Source organism: Panthera pardus, unplaced genomic scaffold (genome assembly GCF_024362965.1).
Source record: "Panthera pardus isolate Hobbes unplaced genomic scaffold, ASM2436296v1 HiC_scaffold_17, whole genome shotgun sequence".
In the NCBI taxonomy this organism is placed as follows: Eukaryota; Metazoa; Chordata; class Mammalia; order Carnivora; family Felidae; genus Panthera; species Panthera pardus.
The window spans coordinates 49,507,493-49,525,406 of NW_026526732.1; the positions used below are offsets into that span (position 1 = coordinate 49,507,493).

The 17,914-nt window shown below is 38.1% G+C and overlaps 1 long non-coding RNA gene across 1 annotated transcript; it reads right to left on the reverse strand.

Moving 5' to 3' along the window:
* Window positions 1-7,003: 7,003 nt before the first annotated feature.
* Window positions 7,004-15,311, reverse strand: LOC128777821 (uncharacterized). The gene is made up of 3 exons (XR_008423143.1): window positions 15,230-15,311; window positions 14,295-14,320; window positions 7,004-7,282 (listed from the first exon to the last, which is right to left on the reverse strand). It is a non-coding gene; the product is annotated as an uncharacterized LOC128777821 (long non-coding RNA).
* Between the last annotated feature and the right edge of the window lie 2,603 nt (window positions 15,312-17,914).

Genomic DNA, 17,914 nt, shown 5'->3' on the forward strand with positions numbered 1-17,914 from the left:
CCTTATAATCTATTTAAGTATTTATTTAGTCTAGTCCCAGCTATGTGTTCAGAGTTTTTCTCACCACTTTTGTTTGTCTAATTTTCGATGGAAACTTCAAAATCATCTTGTCTATTCACACCCTGCCCCCCATGTTGATTTTTGTTGGAATCATATTAAATTTAGAAATTAAATTTGGGAAAATCAATGTCTTTCTGATGTAAAAAACTATGCAAAAACACAGCATATCTTTCTTTGCTTAAGTCTGCTGTAGGATTTTTTAGTGTTTAAAAATTTTGCTTCATGTAGGTGTTAAGAATTTCTTGTTAAGTTTATTCTTAGATTTTTTTTTTTTTTATTTTTGTGCTGCTTTTATAAACTGGAGTCTAATCTCTTGTGTTTTCTTTTTTTGTGTTTATTTTTAAGATGGGGGAGGGACAGAGAGAGAGAGAGGACAAATGATCTGAAGTGGGCTTTGTGTGGGGTGCATCGGTGGCTCAGTCAGTTAAGCATTCGACTTTGGCTCAGGCCATGATCTCACGATTTGTGGGTTTGAGATTCGTGGGTTTGAGGCTTTGTGCTGACAGCTCAGAGCCTAAAGCCTGCTTTGGATTCCATGTCTTCCTATCTTTCTGCCCCTCCCCAGCTCACTCTCTCTCTCTCTCTCTCTCAAAATAAATAAATATTAATTTTTTTTTTGAAGTGGTCTCTGTGCTGACAGCAGAAAGCTCAATGTGGGACTCCAGCTCACAAACAGTGAGATCATGACCTGAGCCAAAGTTGGATGCTTAACCCACTGAGCCACCCAGATAACCCTCTCTTGTGTTTTCTAAGCATATAATCATATATCTACAAATAGAGTTTGATTCCGTATATATTGAAAATATTAATTTAAAAATTATATACACCTAAGTTTTTTCTCTGCTTGTTTTGGTCAGTGCCTCTCGCACAATGCTAAATGTTAGAGGGGTCTGGTTCCCAACCATATATAAGTGAGTTGGTTGAACAGTCTCTGTAAGACTGTCTCTTTAAAAAAAATTTTTTTTCCATAATGTTCATTTATTTTTGACAGAGAGAGAGAGACAGAGTGTGAGCTGGAAAGGGGCAGAGACAGAGAGAGGGAGACACAGAATCTGAAGCGGGCACCAGGCTCTGAGATGTCAGCACAGAGCCCGACATGGGGCTTGAACCCACGAACAGTGAGATCATGACCTGAGCCAGAGTCTGGCGCTTAACCAACTGAGCCACCCAGGTGCCCCTGTAAGACTGTCTTTATGTCCACTACTGGAATCTGAAGTCTACAAAACCAGAAACCAGAAAGGGAATACAGACTTAAAGAAGGCAGAGCAAGGATCATCTGGAAACCCTGAGCATCATCTGGAACCCATGAAGATGGACTGAAACACATGTCAGTTGTTGGAAATATTGGCATCTTTCATTTTAGTGCTAAATCTCAGAACTTAGGAGTCAGAGGAGCTGACTCCAGGAAAAAGTAGAGCAGTTAAACTTCTAGATACTGTTCCATGCCAATGAGGTGAGCCAGTGTATCGGGATAATGGGTGTAAGCTACAGCATGGATGCTGATTCATTCCTCCCCTTCAAACCTTACAGAAAAGTCTTTCTGTGGCCCACCTTAACTAGAAACCGATACAGAATGGAATTGTGGGAAACTAGCTCAGTGTAGACAAGATTACATATTATAGTTGCTTCCGTATCTTGGTTATTATAAACAATTCTGCAGTGAACATTGTATCTTTTCTAATTAGTGTTTTTGTTTTCTTTGGGTAAATAGTAGTAAAATTACTGAGCGGTATGGTATTTCTTTTTTTAATTTTCTGAGGAAGTTCCATACTGTTTCCTACAGTGGCTATACCATTTTACATTCTCCCAAACAGTGTTCAAGGGTTCCCTTTTCTCCAACACTTGTTTTTTGTCTTTTTGCTATTAGCCATTCTGATGCGAGGTGATACTTCATTGCAATTTTAATTTGCACTTTTATGATGATAAGTGATGTTGAGCATCTTTTCATGTGTCTGTTGGCCATCTGTATGTCTTCCTTGGGAAAATATCTATTCGGGTCTCCTCCTGCCCATTTTTTATTGGATTTTCTTTTTCTTTTTCTTTTCTTTTTTTTTAAGTGTTGAGTGCTTCCCGTTTCTTTTTTAATTTTTTTTCAAACATTTATTTATTGTTGAGAGACAGAGAGAGACAGAGTATGAGCAGGGAATGGGAAGAGGCAGAGGGAGACCTAGAATCCGAAGCAAGTTCCAGGCTCTGGGCTATCAGCACAGAGCCCGATGTGGGCCTCAAACTCATGAACTGTGAGATAATGACCTTAGCTGAAGTCAGTCACTTAACCGACGGAGCCACCCAGGCGCCCCTAGTGGGTCCCCTTTTCCATGTTCATTTTCATGCCATATATACTATCCTTAGCCTTATTATTCTGTGAGCAACTTTAGATCAAGAAGTGTATTCTTTAATTTCATATCCCCAGGAAATATTAACAATATATATTTAAATGTTAGGCACATGCATAATGTTTTTGAATGCAAACAATAAATTACATGTTCTCTTTGCCCAGGGAATTTTCTGAGCCTGGTGAATAATGAAGACATCTGCCATTTTCCTGTCTTATCTGTGTTCTCATCCTTTCTTCTTGGATATGTTTGCTTCTTTTGTGTCTTTTATCATTCTCCTTGCTAAGAAATTTCCTGATTTATTTGCCCTTTAGAAGCTAGCCCTTTTCTCTTTGATTTGTGTCATACAGCCACCTGTGTTGTTACTTATTCAGTTTTTTAGTCTTTGATTACATTATGTATTTTGTTTTCTTTTTGATAGCAATTCAGAGTCATTCAGGCTGTTTTCTATAAGCATTTCCACCCACTTACAGAATCCTATATTGAATTTACATCCTGACACCTGGGAATACATATTTACCCTCTATCTTTTAATGTGCATCTAAGACTCATTCTCCACCAAACTCAGGTGAGAATTGAATAAAACTATTCCTGGCGAATTTTTCTAAATAGACCGCCTCTCATTCTGCAGTTACTTAATCATTGAAAACGTGTCAAGTGGGCATTATGTGTGTGAGTCTAAGCCAGGATCTGTAAAAGATACAAAGATGAAAAATACAGAGCCCTCTCCTTTGGGAGCTATGGTTGTGGAGAGGAAAAAAGTAAATATAATACAAGGCGAAGTGAAAAAATTGTTAGGTAGTCTGTAAGAACTCAAGAAAGTAGTGAGAAAGGAGAGATTACATTAGACCTGGGACTTGGGAATGATTCAACCTGGGCCATGAAGGATGAGCAATAATTTTAAACATGGAAATATTATACCCAATGGAAGGAACAGTAAGAGTAAAGTTATGGAAGTCTCTGTTTTCCATTCAATGCTCCCTTTTTGATACAATGAGTAGATAGTGTAGCTCTTAGAATAAAATGCATAGAGGGACATGGTGGGAAATGAGACCAGACCACATATTAGTTTTCTATGTCTACTGTAACAACCACGAACTTAGTGTTTTAAAACAACACAAATGTATTATTTCATGGTTCTCTAGGTTAAAAGTCTCATAGGACTCTTACTGAGCTAAAATTGAGGTGCCAGTCCAGCTGTGCTTCTTTCTAGATGAGAGAGAGAAGTCGTATCTTAGCTTCTTCCAGCCTCTAGAGGCCCCTTATCTCCACCTTCAAATCTCCATGACCACTCTTCCATCGTTGCATTTTCCCTTAATCAGAGCTGGAAAAGGTCTCTGCTTTTAAAGATCCATGTAATCAGTTTGGGCCCACCTCGATAATACACTATAATCTTCCCACCACAAGGTCCTTAATATATATAATCATACCTATAAAGAGTTTTTTGCCAAGTAAGGTAACATTCGCAGGTTTTAGGGATTAGGATGTGGAATTTTTAGGGGGCCATTATTCTGCCTACAACAGGTGGCTTAAGTCAGATCACGAAGGGAATTAGCCAAACATGATCTAGCTACATATTTCAGGCTTGGTAATATGAAGTATTATCCTAATGACAGTAGATGCAGTGAAAACAGGGGGGAGGGGAATGTTTGAAATTATCAAACCTATATATCATTAGAAGCCCAGACCTCACAACTAAAGTGTATTCAAATGATGTGCTCAGCCTTGTTTGCAAACAAATAAATGAGTAAGGTTTACAATTTGTCTATTAATTTGAGTCTGGTCTCCTCTCTTTTTTTTTAAATTTTTTTTAACGTTTATTTATTTTTGAGATAGAGACAGAGCATGAACGGGGGAGGGTCAGAGAGAGAGGGAGACACAGAATCTGAAACAGGCTCCAGGCTCTGAGTGGTCAGCACAGAGCCCGACGCGGGGCTCGAACCCACGGACCGCGTGATCATGACCTGAGCCGAAGTCGGACGCTTAAGCGACGGAGCCACCCAGGCGCCCCTTCTTCTCTCTTTCTTATGCCATTGGTGATACAAATGCCACTCTGAGTATCTTTGAACAAGGAAAAAGATTTGTTTTGTTTTACATTTAGGAACTACAGTTTTAATAGACATAACATGACTAAACATTTGACGTATCAAATAACTTTTTACAAATACATAGACGTTTTTGGTAAATTTAATTTAACTCAACAAATTCACTGAAAAAAATTTTTAATGTTTATTTTTGAGAGAGAGAAAGAGAGAGAGAGAGAGAGAGAGACATAGAGTGTGAGCAGGAGAGGGTCAGAGAGGAAGACACAGAATCTGAAGCAGGCTCTGGGCTCCGAGCTATCAGTACAGTGAGTGCCCGGTGCGGGGTTCAAACTCACAAACCAAAGGGTGAGATCAGACCTGAGCGGAAGTCGGACGCTTAACCAACTGAGCCACCCAGGCGCCCCTCAACAAAGTCACTTTTAAGTAAATAATTTATAAGTACTCACAATATACAAGGAATTTGATGTCTTTAATTAACTAATTAATTAATTAAATAGATACTTATTAAGGATTTAGTATGTGCCAAGCATGGCTTAGCCACTGGGAAGAAAGTAGTAAACAAAACAGGCAAAAACCCTTGCCATCATGGTGCTTCTATTCTAACAGAGGTGATGGACAACATTAAAGATCACTGAATGGACTAACTAGTATTTTAGACCGTGATACAGACCAAAATAAAGCAAAAAATGGCAATATGAATTGTTAGGGCTTTTGAAGTTCCTGATGATGGAAGTCACTGAAAAGGTGACTATAGGAAATGAAGAAGATTTAATCAGTCCGAATGCCACAGTTAGAATCTGAAGCTTCGGTTGATTGGTACAGGTTCTTCTGGATACTGGGTCCTTCCTCTTCCTCTGCAGCTCCTGGCCAATTTCAGGGAATGCTGGAAGGGCTGTGGGAGAGGCAAATGCGGAGCAGACCCAGTTCTGCCTTCCAGTAGCTTATGTGGAAGGCTGACAGGGCTCAGATCATGGTGATCGAAAGTACAAAATTATTTCTAAAGCACCACAAGGGATCAGGGAAACAGAACAGTTTCAGTAGATGTTCTGTTTATCACCAAGAATGAAAACGAGCCAGCAAGAATTTGATCTTACAGAATTCGAACATCATTTCATCAGAGGGATAGGGGGGTCACAGTTCCTTTTTGAATTTTTGTTTCTTTTATTATCCATATGAAGCCAGAACCCAAAGCAAACGAGGGAAAAGACAAGCTCCCGCAGAGTACCTTGTGGGACAATAGTCGCGCGTTATCCTTGGTTTCGCTGTCCGCAGATTCAGTTACCCTTGGTCAACCGCAGTCGCAGGCGGGAACAGATGATCCTCCTTCTGTGGAATCTGCGGAAGGTCAATATAGCCTAGCGATAGGGATACGCCACACGCTGCGGCGCTCGCGTCGCCTCGTCACGTAGGCATTTTCTCATCTCGTGGCATCGTAAGAAGGGTGAGTCCAGTACAGTAACATATTTTGAGAGACAGAGAGAGAGAGAGAAACCACACTCCCAAATTTCTATTACGGTATATTGTTGTAATTGTTTTATTTTCTTACTCGTTTCTGTTTCTCATCTCTCACTGCGCCTGATTTAGAAATTAAACCTTATCATGGGTGTTTCTGCATAGGAGAAAAGATGGTATAAGGTGCAGAACTATTTGCTGTTTCAGGTGTCCACTGCTTTGGGGTCTTGGAATGTATTTCTCCTGGATAAGGGGAGACTACCGTACCTCCATAATTTGGAGCAGGCGAACAAAGAGGGGGCTGGTGTTTCCTTACTTTGGGGCAGTTTCCCTCCACGGGTAACAGGCTCCATGTGTACACTGGCAGCTAGAGTCTGCCGTTTGGAAACACAGGACCCTTGTCTGGCATCTTATTCCTGACGTCCTTGCCTGTCAGTCAGCCTTCAGCCACCTGGGTTCTTTCCATTGTGTTTTTGTTCCTTGTAATAAAGTGGATTTTCTTTCTTTGCGAATGAGCATAAAGATACCCAGAAAATAAACCAGGTGCCCATTTGCCAGGCTCCAGCAAGCACGCATGCAGATGAGGCGTCTCGGCCTCTCCCGTAGGTTTCCCAAGAGGAAAATGCTGCTGCTGACATGAATAGCAGAGGCCAGACAATGATTCTTAGGGAAGATAAACAGGCTTGCGATTCCCTCCTGACGGCTCCGCTCCTCTCCTCAATGACCGATCCTGGAGCAAAAGGTCATGGGGATAATTCTGCACCTGCAGCCTGGGAAGGCCAGGCTCAGGCCTTGCAAAGAGCTCTCCCATTATTGATGCTAATTATTATTGAGCCAAATGCACCCTTTTATTAAGGGGCAGGTGGGAGGCTCTGTCACTGTCAGGGCAATTCCACCAAGAGCAAGTATAGAATTCCTTGCACAGATGTACATATACCCAAGAAGCCCCAAGTGTTGCATATAGGCTGTTCCTAGAGAATACATCATTAGAGATTTCTGCAGTTCTATAACGAGATGGTCAGGACTCAGGTGAATGACAAATGCTGCCCAGTACCCCAATGCCAGATTATGGAGAGAAGAAGCATGATTTATTCATTAGGGCTTGAACTCAACTGCTGGGCCTCTGGGCAGCTTGCGAGATTTCGCACCCTGCCATCTGCACTCTGAGACGGCTTAACAACAACTTTGGAGACCTCGGAACCCTCTGGGGATTTGCTTCCATGGACATCCATCTGCTTTCTGCTGACTTTAATGGGAGGACAGGCCCAGTGAGGAGAATGAAGAACAGAGGAAATGAAAGGAAACTCACCCAGCTGTAGGTAAAGCAGGGCTAGATTTAGCCAAATGCCAGAGTGGACATAGGGACTTTCCCTTGACATTAACTGGCCCCTGTTTTGGAGAAGAATTTAAAAGAATGTTATATTTTCTTGCTTCTTCCATCGTTTCTACTTTTTTCCTCCTTGGATTATAACTTAATAGTTTTTAAAGGTTGCTCTTACATGCCAAAATGGCATTGGGAAACTGTATAAAGTGATACGTTGTGCTCAGATTTCTAATTTTATTCCCAGTTCTAAGTGTCTTATTTGTAAAAACACAGCCATACCCCTTAAGCCAGCCATTGATTGGAGGAAAAAGAATCTATATATTCACTCATTCATCAAAGAATTATTGCACCTAGACTGTGTTCTGGGCATTTACTCTGGATTCTGACACAATGATGAGGAAGGCCTTATCCTTCTCATTATTTATCTTTCTTCAGACGTTATGCTTTTCATCTCTGGAGGTTCTCTTTCTATATACCTTCCATGTCTCATTTGATACGTGCATGCTTACTTCTACTTTTTTTTTTTTGAATACATGGATATGGTTGTAATAACTGTTTTTATGTCCTTGTCTACTAATTTTATCATCTGTGTAATTTCTGAGTCTGTTTCCATTAATAAGTATTTCTCCTCCTTATAGGCTTGTTTCTTTACATGTCTGATAATTTTTTATTTGATGCACATATTATGAGTTTATCTTTTTGAGTAAGGAATTTTGTTAAATATTGTTGAGCCTCTTTGGGGATTCAGTGAAGTTACTTGGAAGCATTTTGAATGATTCAAGGCTAGAGTTTTTGTTATTGTTGTTAGATGGGACAATAATGCCATTTGAGCTCAGGCTAATTTTTCTCCACTATGGAGGCAGTACCCTTCTGAGTACCCTACTTAATGCCCTATGTACTGTGGAAATCCTTCACTCTGGTTGATTCCTGGTCTTGTGTGATCTCCAAAAACTGTTCCAACTGTTTTGGTGGTTCTTTCCCCAGCCTGGAGTGATTTCCTCACAGGCATGTGTTGATCAGTTCTTAGTTGAAGATTTGAAGAGAACTTTCTGTAGGTGTCTCTCCATTATGGTACTCTGCCCTGGGGATTCTAGCTATCTTGGTCTATCTGTATCCTCAACCCTCTCCTCTCAGTTTTGAACCTGCTTCTCAGTTACCCGGGGTGCCTGTTCAAATGGAGATTCTAAAGCCACCCATGTGAACTGGATTGTGATTTCTGGAGTTGAGGCCCAGAATTCTTCAGCTTCATAAGCTCTCACGGTGCCTATTTAATAATATTGACTTCTGAGGACCACCGTCCTGATAAAACCTTTCTCAAGATTTATCCTGAAGGTCAAATCCAACAGCCTTCTCTGAGTCTTCAGTCTCCTTGACTTTTTGCCTGAGATTCAGCCATGCTCATGCTCCTCTCTTGGATATCTTCAGCATTATAATGTATTAAAACAGGCATTTCCCAGTTATCCCAGCATAACAATAACCCACATATTGAGCCAGGGAGAAGAGCTTGGCCTATGATTGAGGGACCCAAGGCCTAGACTGGATAGTGCCACTGACTTGCTCCATTACACTGTATCTAGATTTTTGTGTCCCATCTGCAAAATTGAAAATAATAATTAAATCTACTTCATCAGGTGGCTGTAATGATCAAATTAAAATGGGCAAAATGCATATACTTAGTCCAAGGATTTGTCAACTTTTCTTACATGTGTCATCTCTTTGTCCTTTCCTTCTACATTCCAAGAGTATCCCTCAGGGACATAGTCCAGCTTATATATTTTATCTTCTGCTGTGTCCAGTACACTGCTCAGCTCATTTATTGAATTTTTATTTTTCTAAGATCTCTAATTGTTTCTTTTTCATAGAATCCTGTTTTTTGTCTTATGGATGTGTTATCCATTAAAACATTCTGAGGATGTTTTATTATCCCTATCCCTATCCCTATCCCTATCCCTATCCCTATCCCTATCCCTACTAATTATACTTACACATACAGAAGACACAAGAGCTGTCTTCTGTTTGTTCTTTCAACTTGGTTGTGTTGGGTGTTCTTTTATTTGGTGAATATGGTGCCTCCTTTGGTGTGGTGTTGGTTTCTTTCAAATCTTTAGTGAATCTTGATTGTTCATATTTGCATGTGATAATCAATATTTAATTGTTTGTGAATATATGATCTGATTAGCATAGGCTTCTGTAGAAATGTGTGGAAGGATGAGTGGTCCTGCCAGATCACAAAGATTCTTTCAGAGTGTAGGAGCTCTCTATTCATTCCGTGGTCTTTAATTAGTTGGGGAACAGCTCTACTTATCTAGGCCCAATATTTATTCTGGGAATCTTTTATACCAAAAATATACACTCCAGAAAGTCCTGTATTTTAGAGAGTCCTTTAGCATGGGAAGCTGAAGTCTATTGCTCTCCTTGTTTATTTCTTTTTCTGGCTTCCTAGTTGAGGATGACGTTTCCTCAGACTTTGCTCTGTTTTTCTCTACACTCCCATCACAGTGCTAAGAATCCTATCCTGGAAGATAACTCACTTTTTAAGAACCCATATTTTCTTTGGAGGTTTAGTTAAAGATAGGGTTTGTGGAAGAATCATAGTTACCATCTGTAGCTTACTATAAGTGGGCATAAAAGGGGTCAAATTGGGCTAGTTATTCAGATTATGGCACTTTGATTATTCTGATTATTTCCTAAGGCCCTCTTGTTTGTTGACTCTGAGGTTGTTTATATATGCAATTGCTTTTAACAGTAATTTTCTCATCTGTGTGCTTTGGGCTATTGTTTTCTCTGATTTTGTTTCCCTGACATTCTAACTCCATCTGCTTCCTATCTTTCAGGAATTCCTCAAAATTTCCCAGGAGCTGGTGGCATTCTTTCTGTTTGTCACTGTTGCTGTGGATTTTTACCTTTTAAAAACATTTAAAGATGTATGTGCTCAACCCCCATCTTGAAATAATCTTTACTGTACTACCTCTACTTTTAATAATCTAAGAAAAGCAGGTGATTAAGTATGTTCAAGTATTTAGTATTGATTTTAAATATGTTTCAGAGTGATTTAAGTATATTCTCAGATAATAGTTTTTCTAGATGTGTCCCCAAATTTTGAATGTGCAGCTCATTTAGAACTTGTAACCATTTTTAGGTAGTTGCTTTATAGAAGATCTCATATCTGATCCCATAATTGGTTGATAAATTGAAAACTTTGTTGAAACAGGGAATTATTAAAATGATACATGAATATATTTTATTTCAATGTAAATATATACATATACATTATTGTGTCAATCTTTTGATTAAGGGTGATTTTCATTTTGAGTATAGATGCTATGTTTATAATTCCAATTTATCTGTCTTGTATAGGCCATGTCCATAAGGCATCATCTATGTTTTTTAGTTTTGGTTTCTCTACAATGGAGAGGAGCTTAAAGCCATCTGAGTGGTGGATTCCTCTGTATCTTTAATATTCCCACCCCCTTGTCCCAGTCATTCATAGTGTCCTAATCTACACCTAGTTTGCAAGAATTATGTTAACAATTCTCCATATCAAAATCTTTCAAAATAGTTTTTATGGAAATAATTCTCCTTGTTCTCCCATTTCATTTGTTTATGCAACATTTAAATTACACAGTTGCAACAATAAGTACCATAGACGATAAACAGCTTTGGATCTGTTATGAGTAGCTTATCATCACTCATTCCACAAATAAAGTCTAAGCATTCCACTAGGCTCCAAGGATATAGAGATCCATTTGATGAATAAAAACAGGTTAAAAAAAAGAAATATACACAAAAAACTCAGAAACAGGCTAGTATATGCATATATGATAAAGAGACATCATAAATAATGGGGAAAGAGTTAATCTTCTAGTCGATTATGTTGGGATGATAATTATTCACTGTATGGAGAAAAAATCCTATATATAGTGATAGACTCCAGATGGTAAATACTTAAATATGAAAGGCAAAATTATAAAGCTAATTAAAGAAAATATAAGAGCTATCTTTGTGATGGGGTGGGGCAGAACTTCTTAAATAAAATGAATTCTAATCTATGGGGAAAATATTGATTACTATTATTTTGAATGTGTATTTATTTTGAGAGAGAGAGAGAGAGACAGACAGACAGAGAAAGAGAGAAGCCAGGGAGGAACAGAAAGAGAGGTAGAGAGAGAATCCCAAGAAGGCTCCACTCTTGTCAGTGCAGAAGCCTACACAGGGCTTGATCTCACGAATCAAATCATGAACAGAACTGTGAGATCCTGATCTGAGCTGAAATCAAGAGTTGGATGCTCAACCAACTGAGCTACCCAGATGCCCCTTGGTTATTTTTACATCAAAATTAAGCATTTTCTGTTCAGTAAGGGATTTATTTTATTTTTTTTTAATGTCTATTTATTTTGAGAGAGTTCAGTGGGGAGGGGCAGAGAGAGAGGAGAAAGAGAATCTCAAGCAGGCTCCATGCTGTCAGCACAGAGCCTGAAGTGAGACTTGATCCCACAAACGACGAGTTCGTGACCTGAGCCGAAATCAAGACTTGGACACTCAACTGATTGAGCCACCCAGGTGCCCCGTGTTTAGTGATGGACTTAGTGGGCACTATAATTAGTGGGCAGATATAAAATTGGGAAAATATGTTTCAAATGTCTAACCCTAGGAATGGATGTAGAATACACAGAAACACCTGAAAATAATTACCAACAAAAAGACAGCAATTCCAGTAGAAATATGGACGATGATGTAGAAAAAAGGAACCTCCAAAAGGCTAAATATATAGAGTGATTCTCAAACACACTAGTAATTGGAGAAATGTAAATTAAAAACAAATATGATTTTACATTGCTAGTGAGACAAAATTTGGGAGGTAAGTAATGTCAAATGTTGGAGAAGCTGTGAGTATATTGATATTCTCATGCTCTACTAGTAAGAGGTTGACAGATTAAATCATTTTGGAAAGAGTATGTGTGCACTACATTGTCAAATAAGTATGAGAGTTTTCTGTGACCTAGCAATTCAGCTCTTAGGAAATATTTATATTTATGCACGCACACATATATGTATGTATTTAACATATATGTATATAGATGTATGCATTATGCACACAGACATTATTAACATACACATACTAAAGAAATTCTTACAAGATCTAAAGGGGACTCGTAAATGAATGCTTGCTGCTCCATTATTGTGGTAATCAAGATTTGGAAACAAACAGTAAATGTCTTGGGAGAACAAATAGGTAAACTGTGGCAGCTGTATACCAGAGAACATTATGCACCAGTTGGAAACAATTGATTAAATGTGCACATAGCACCATGGATGAATTTAAAAAAAATTAGTTAAGTAAACAAATCAAAACACAGAATAAGTTTAATCCCCAAATTAAAACATGTATTATAACAGGACCACTCATAAAAATGTTAAAAACATATGCACATAAACCAGGAAACAATTTACAAGAGTGTCTGTTGTCATATTACACAGATTGCCTATGTGATGGCAAAGAGGAATTGGAATATTATGTAGAGATTAAAGAATTAAATAAATGAGTAAATAAATAGGTAAAACTAAGTGGTGGGTGGTCTTACAAGGACCAAGTGTGACAATGTGCAATGAACTCGGAAGCAAGATTAATCCATCTCTCCTCACTTGAAGACAAATTATTTAGAAGAAAAGAAACCTCCATAAAACATAAACCCAGTTCTCTTAGGGCTCATGGAATGACTACGTACTCATATAGTAGAATACAGCAAGAACCATTACTGAAAGAATAAAGTTTGATAAAGGATAACTTGGGAGACTTTCTAGAAGGGTCGACATGTGAACTCAATTATGAAAGATGAATCTGAATTAGCCAGGTGAAGTGGATAAAAAATAAAGAAAATGAGACAATGTTTTCAATAAGAAAGAATATTTATACATTTCAGTATGGTAACATTTATAGTTTATCATCCCCTAAATTGGTTTCGGAAAGATTTTATGTCCTGATCTTAGATACCTCTTTGGACATATTTGCTGAGAGTTTATCATGTGATAATAATGTTTGAAAATTTAAAATATTTATGGGAAATCCATATTTAGAAGTGTTTATAATCATATATCAGTTAGATATTGCATTTGGCTGTACGAGAGACCTGAAAAACAATGGGTTAAGTAAGGTAGAGATTTATTCTTCTTTTACATAAAAGAGGTCTGGAGGCTTGCTGTCCAGGCCATCCAAGATCTGTGATGGCCAAATGTCACTGTGATGATTAATTTTGTGTGTCAGCTTGGGCCACGGAGTGGCCAGATATTTAATCAAAGTTTATTTTTCTGGGTGTGTCTGTGAGGGTGTCTGGATTAGATTAACATATGAATTGGTAGACTGAGTAAAGCAGATTGTCCTCCCTAATGTGGGTAGGCCGAATCCAAGCTATTGAAGTTTCAATAGAACCAGAAGGCTGAGTAACAGGGGCTCCTCCTGCCTGACTGCCTTCAAACTAGGACATTGTTTTTCGTTTTTTTTCCAGTCTTCAGACTCTAATTGAAACATCAACTTTCCTGGGTTTTCAGTTTGCTGCAGACTGCAGATCTTGGGACTTTATAATCATGTGAACCAATTCCTTATGATAAATCATATCTATATGCATATATATGTATATATACACATATATACATATATATGTGTGTGTGTGTGTGTGTGTGTGTGTATGTGCATATATGTCATTTAAATATTTAACAACAGAATATGGTGGTTCTAGTTCTCTGGAGAACCCTAGCTAATATAGTCACCACTCTTCCAGTGTCCTTCTCTTGTTCATCTCCGGCCTTTTGAATGCTGGCTCTTATCCTGGAGCTTCAGCCCTTATATTTGTGTTCTAGGCAACAAGACTATGAAAGGTGGAAAGGCTAACACCTAACCAAGTCACCCCACCTATACCTTCTGCTCTGCTCTATTGGCCACTCATGTGTCCATCTTTATCTGAAAAGGAAGCTGGGAAATGTAGTTTCTCAGCTTGGCGCACTGTCACACCCACACGCAACAGAAAGCAGGGTTCTGCTATTCAGTGAGACGCAGAGAAGGAATAGTAGATAGGTACTTACCAGCTTCTGTCACAGCAGCCAATGCCCTTTGTGCATAGTAGACATTCCATAAATATTAATTGAATAAAAAATTATATTTTCATAAAATCATTCTTTTATCATAGAATTGTAGAGAAACATAATATTCATCTTTGAGTCTTACTCGTCTCTTCCAGTTTGACTAATTCTTGCAAAAATTACTCTAAAATATAAATTCTGAAAAAAATGCTGTTGAATAACTTTTATGTACCACAAAGTTTTCAGTTAAGTTAATGAATTATTATAGAAGAATCTTTAGCAAAAACAGGTAAAATGTTATCAGGCAGATAAAAATGATATGAACATTTAAGTTATTTCAGTGTAAATCAATCCTTCTAAGTTGTTCTAGCATATTTGAAAAAATACATACTTTTGAGAAGTTTAAACATCACCTATCAGGCTTATAATATTATTAATTTACTAAAAAAATTTTCCTTGTTGAAAGTAGAAGCTAAATTTCAGTCTAGACCCTGAACAATCTTACAACAGAAACAGATGAATGCTATCATGGAAATTTTAGCTAACAGATATATTTACTCCTAACCCTAAAACATAAAATATACATATTTCATGCATTTTAAATGTGTGTTTTCAGTATTTATTGGTGATTCATTATGTTGAAATATTTTATGCTTTTTTCTTTTTCTTTTTTTTTTTTTAGTGCGGGACAGAATGGCAGAACTCGTGACTGAATCGCGTAAATCTTAACATTCTATGCTCAGAGAAGAGGTAGGTCAATATAGTAATTCATTTGTCCTATTGCTGCATTAGAAGTCAGTTATACTTAAAATACACATACTGGCGCGCACACACACACACACACACACACACGCACATACACACACACTTCCTGGCATTAGCTTAAAAGCAGAAATGACCAGACTAAATAGCTTACTCATGGAAAAAGGAAAACTCACTTAACCACTGCAGAAATGACACTTTCTGATTTTGAAAAGGGATCACTGGTGGGCCACCTCAGCTCCTGCCCTGGGAGAGTTCTCAGTGTGAGTGACGCTGTGGCTGGTGCTGCAGGCTCTGGTAGAAGGGTCTCCAGGGCAATAGGATCCCATGGCAACGGGAGATAAAAATGACTCAGCCTTCTGCTGCCAAAGCCTTTTGCCAGGCTGTGAAGAGTGAGGATGTATGAACTATGATTAGTCCTTGGTATTAATAGCTGGGAAATGTGCTGCTCAACTGTAAATGCAATCTGTTTAACCTGAATATTCACTGGTCTGTATTCTTTGTCCCTATTAGCAAACCATTGCCACCCTTTACCAACCATCTCAGTGATAGTATGTGGATCTGTGATGTAAGATCTAGTCACTGAAATTATAGATTATTGCTAAAATCAAACAAAATGGCATGTCATATTCAGAAAGAAGTGATGTCATTACCTAAAAATTTCTTACTTTCTCAGATTAGGAAGGGACAACTTTCTGATTTAAGTATTGAACAACAGAAAACAGTTATTGGCTTTTGATAATACCAGAAAATTTGTTTTTCTACTTTGTAATGTATTCCACAATGGGAATAACATTTGACTGTAGTGTTTTGAAACTGTATTATTTTAATTCAATTTTTAGAATTTATTTATAACACATCATATATTAATAATATTCCTTTTGTTGCTATTATTTTTTTGAAAATAATTGGTATTGTAAAAGCTACATTTAAGTGCCAATAATTGAAGAAAACTCACAGTTCCTATTCTATAATTCAGATCAGTATGATTACACTATTTTTGAGATTAGTTCTATACCAAATTTATGATAGAAGCTATGATTTGAGGTTATAAAATATATACAAAGTATTTTACATACTTTCTGATATTCCTTTCACAATTTGGTCTATAATTCTGGTAGTAAAAAAAGTAAAATCAAACTTCGTGACTGAATTTGGCTAAAGTTTGGAACAAAGATTCAAGAAATATTTCCCATTATTTTTCATGAGAAAATGATATATTTTCTCATGCAACTCTCATGGTGTTACCCTACAAAAGGGGGGTGGGAGGGGCATGGGTTATATGTAGTGCTACCTTTCACAGAGTCAAGTTCCACATAAATGTATACAAATGAATATTGAAGAGACCACATAGAGAAGTTGAAACATGTCTTTGTAGAATAATATTCCTGGCATCTGGGCTTTAAGTTGTGAGGTTTTTAATTCCTCTTTTGGGGTCTTCAATAGCTCATATGTGACTTGGCCATCTGAGCATTCCAAACCTAGGACTGACCTTCAAATATTTATCTTGTAGCCAGTTGCTCAAAACAGCTGTGTTAAAGAATCGCTACCCAACCTTACTTGAAAAGTGAATGATTCTGGAAATGTGTCATCCAATTAAGTCAGGTCTAATTAGGATAGTATCTCTATCCAATCTAGGGTGCCCAAGACCTATAGCACTGCCCTCTGGTGGCAAGCTTTGCTCATGCAGTCTCACAGGTGTGGTTGATTGCTCCTTTGTCAAGGTCAGTAGAGTTGAGCTGTTAGAATACCTTCTCCAAATTGATGTCCTGGTTCAACAGCTGTTCCTCTTAGGCAATGCATCTCAAAGTGTGGTCTCTAGACCAGCAGTATAGGAATCACCTGGATCTTGGTAAAAATGTGCATTTTGGGGGCCCAAAACTTTTGAATAGAAAATTCTAGAGATCGGGAGCAGAGATCTGGATTCGGTTTTAATAAGCCCTTCAGGTGATTTGAATGCCCACTGAAGTTTAAGAATCACTGTCGTCATTTTCTGGTTAGTTGTTAAAACTCTCCAGAAACACCCACACCTGTAATGGTGTTTCGTTGGAGCCCCAACTTCTTTCTCTTAGTCACAGCCTCACTTCTTAGCCTCCACAAACATCAGAATCCCATGTTGTTAATAGAAACTTTGAACAGTTGCAAGCAGTGATGCACTGAGTATTTGTGGTTTATACATCACTGCTTTTGTGTGCATTTCCACAGTATCAATTCCTGAATGGTAAATTGCTGAAACAAAGAGTATGTATATATACATGTGTAGTGATATATTTTCTTATTTCTTGTATTCGTGATGCTCTGGCATCTGGGGCCTTGCTGATCCTGGAGAGACTGTCCCTTCTTGGGTTACTTCATTTTAAGAGATAGCATACAACTTGCCTGAAAACACACCTTTGATATGCAAATCAACCAAATCCAGAGTCCATACATGAACTCTGTCTGGTTCTTATATTCCAGGATTCCAGTATATTCCAGTATTCCAGTATTCCTCTGCCTCAAATATCCTGTAGCCCAGAGCCTACTGAAAGTATTCAAACTCCCTAATCCTAGATCTGCTCAAGTTGTTTACCCTGCCTTGGCCATCCCTTATTACAAAAACCACAGTAAAGTGTCTTGCTCACACCTTACCCTCACTTCTGCCTCTTGACTGCCCCTGGGGCTTCCCTGTGAATCTGCCAGTGTCGCATTCCCGTTCCCCTTGGGAACTGTCATTAAAAAATACCTTTTTAAAAAAAAAATTAATATTTTTAATTTGAATGCAGTTAACACACAGTGTTACATTAGTTTCAAATGTACAACACAGGGATTCAACAAAGTACACTATGCTGTGCTCACCACAAGTATAGTTGCCATCTGTCACC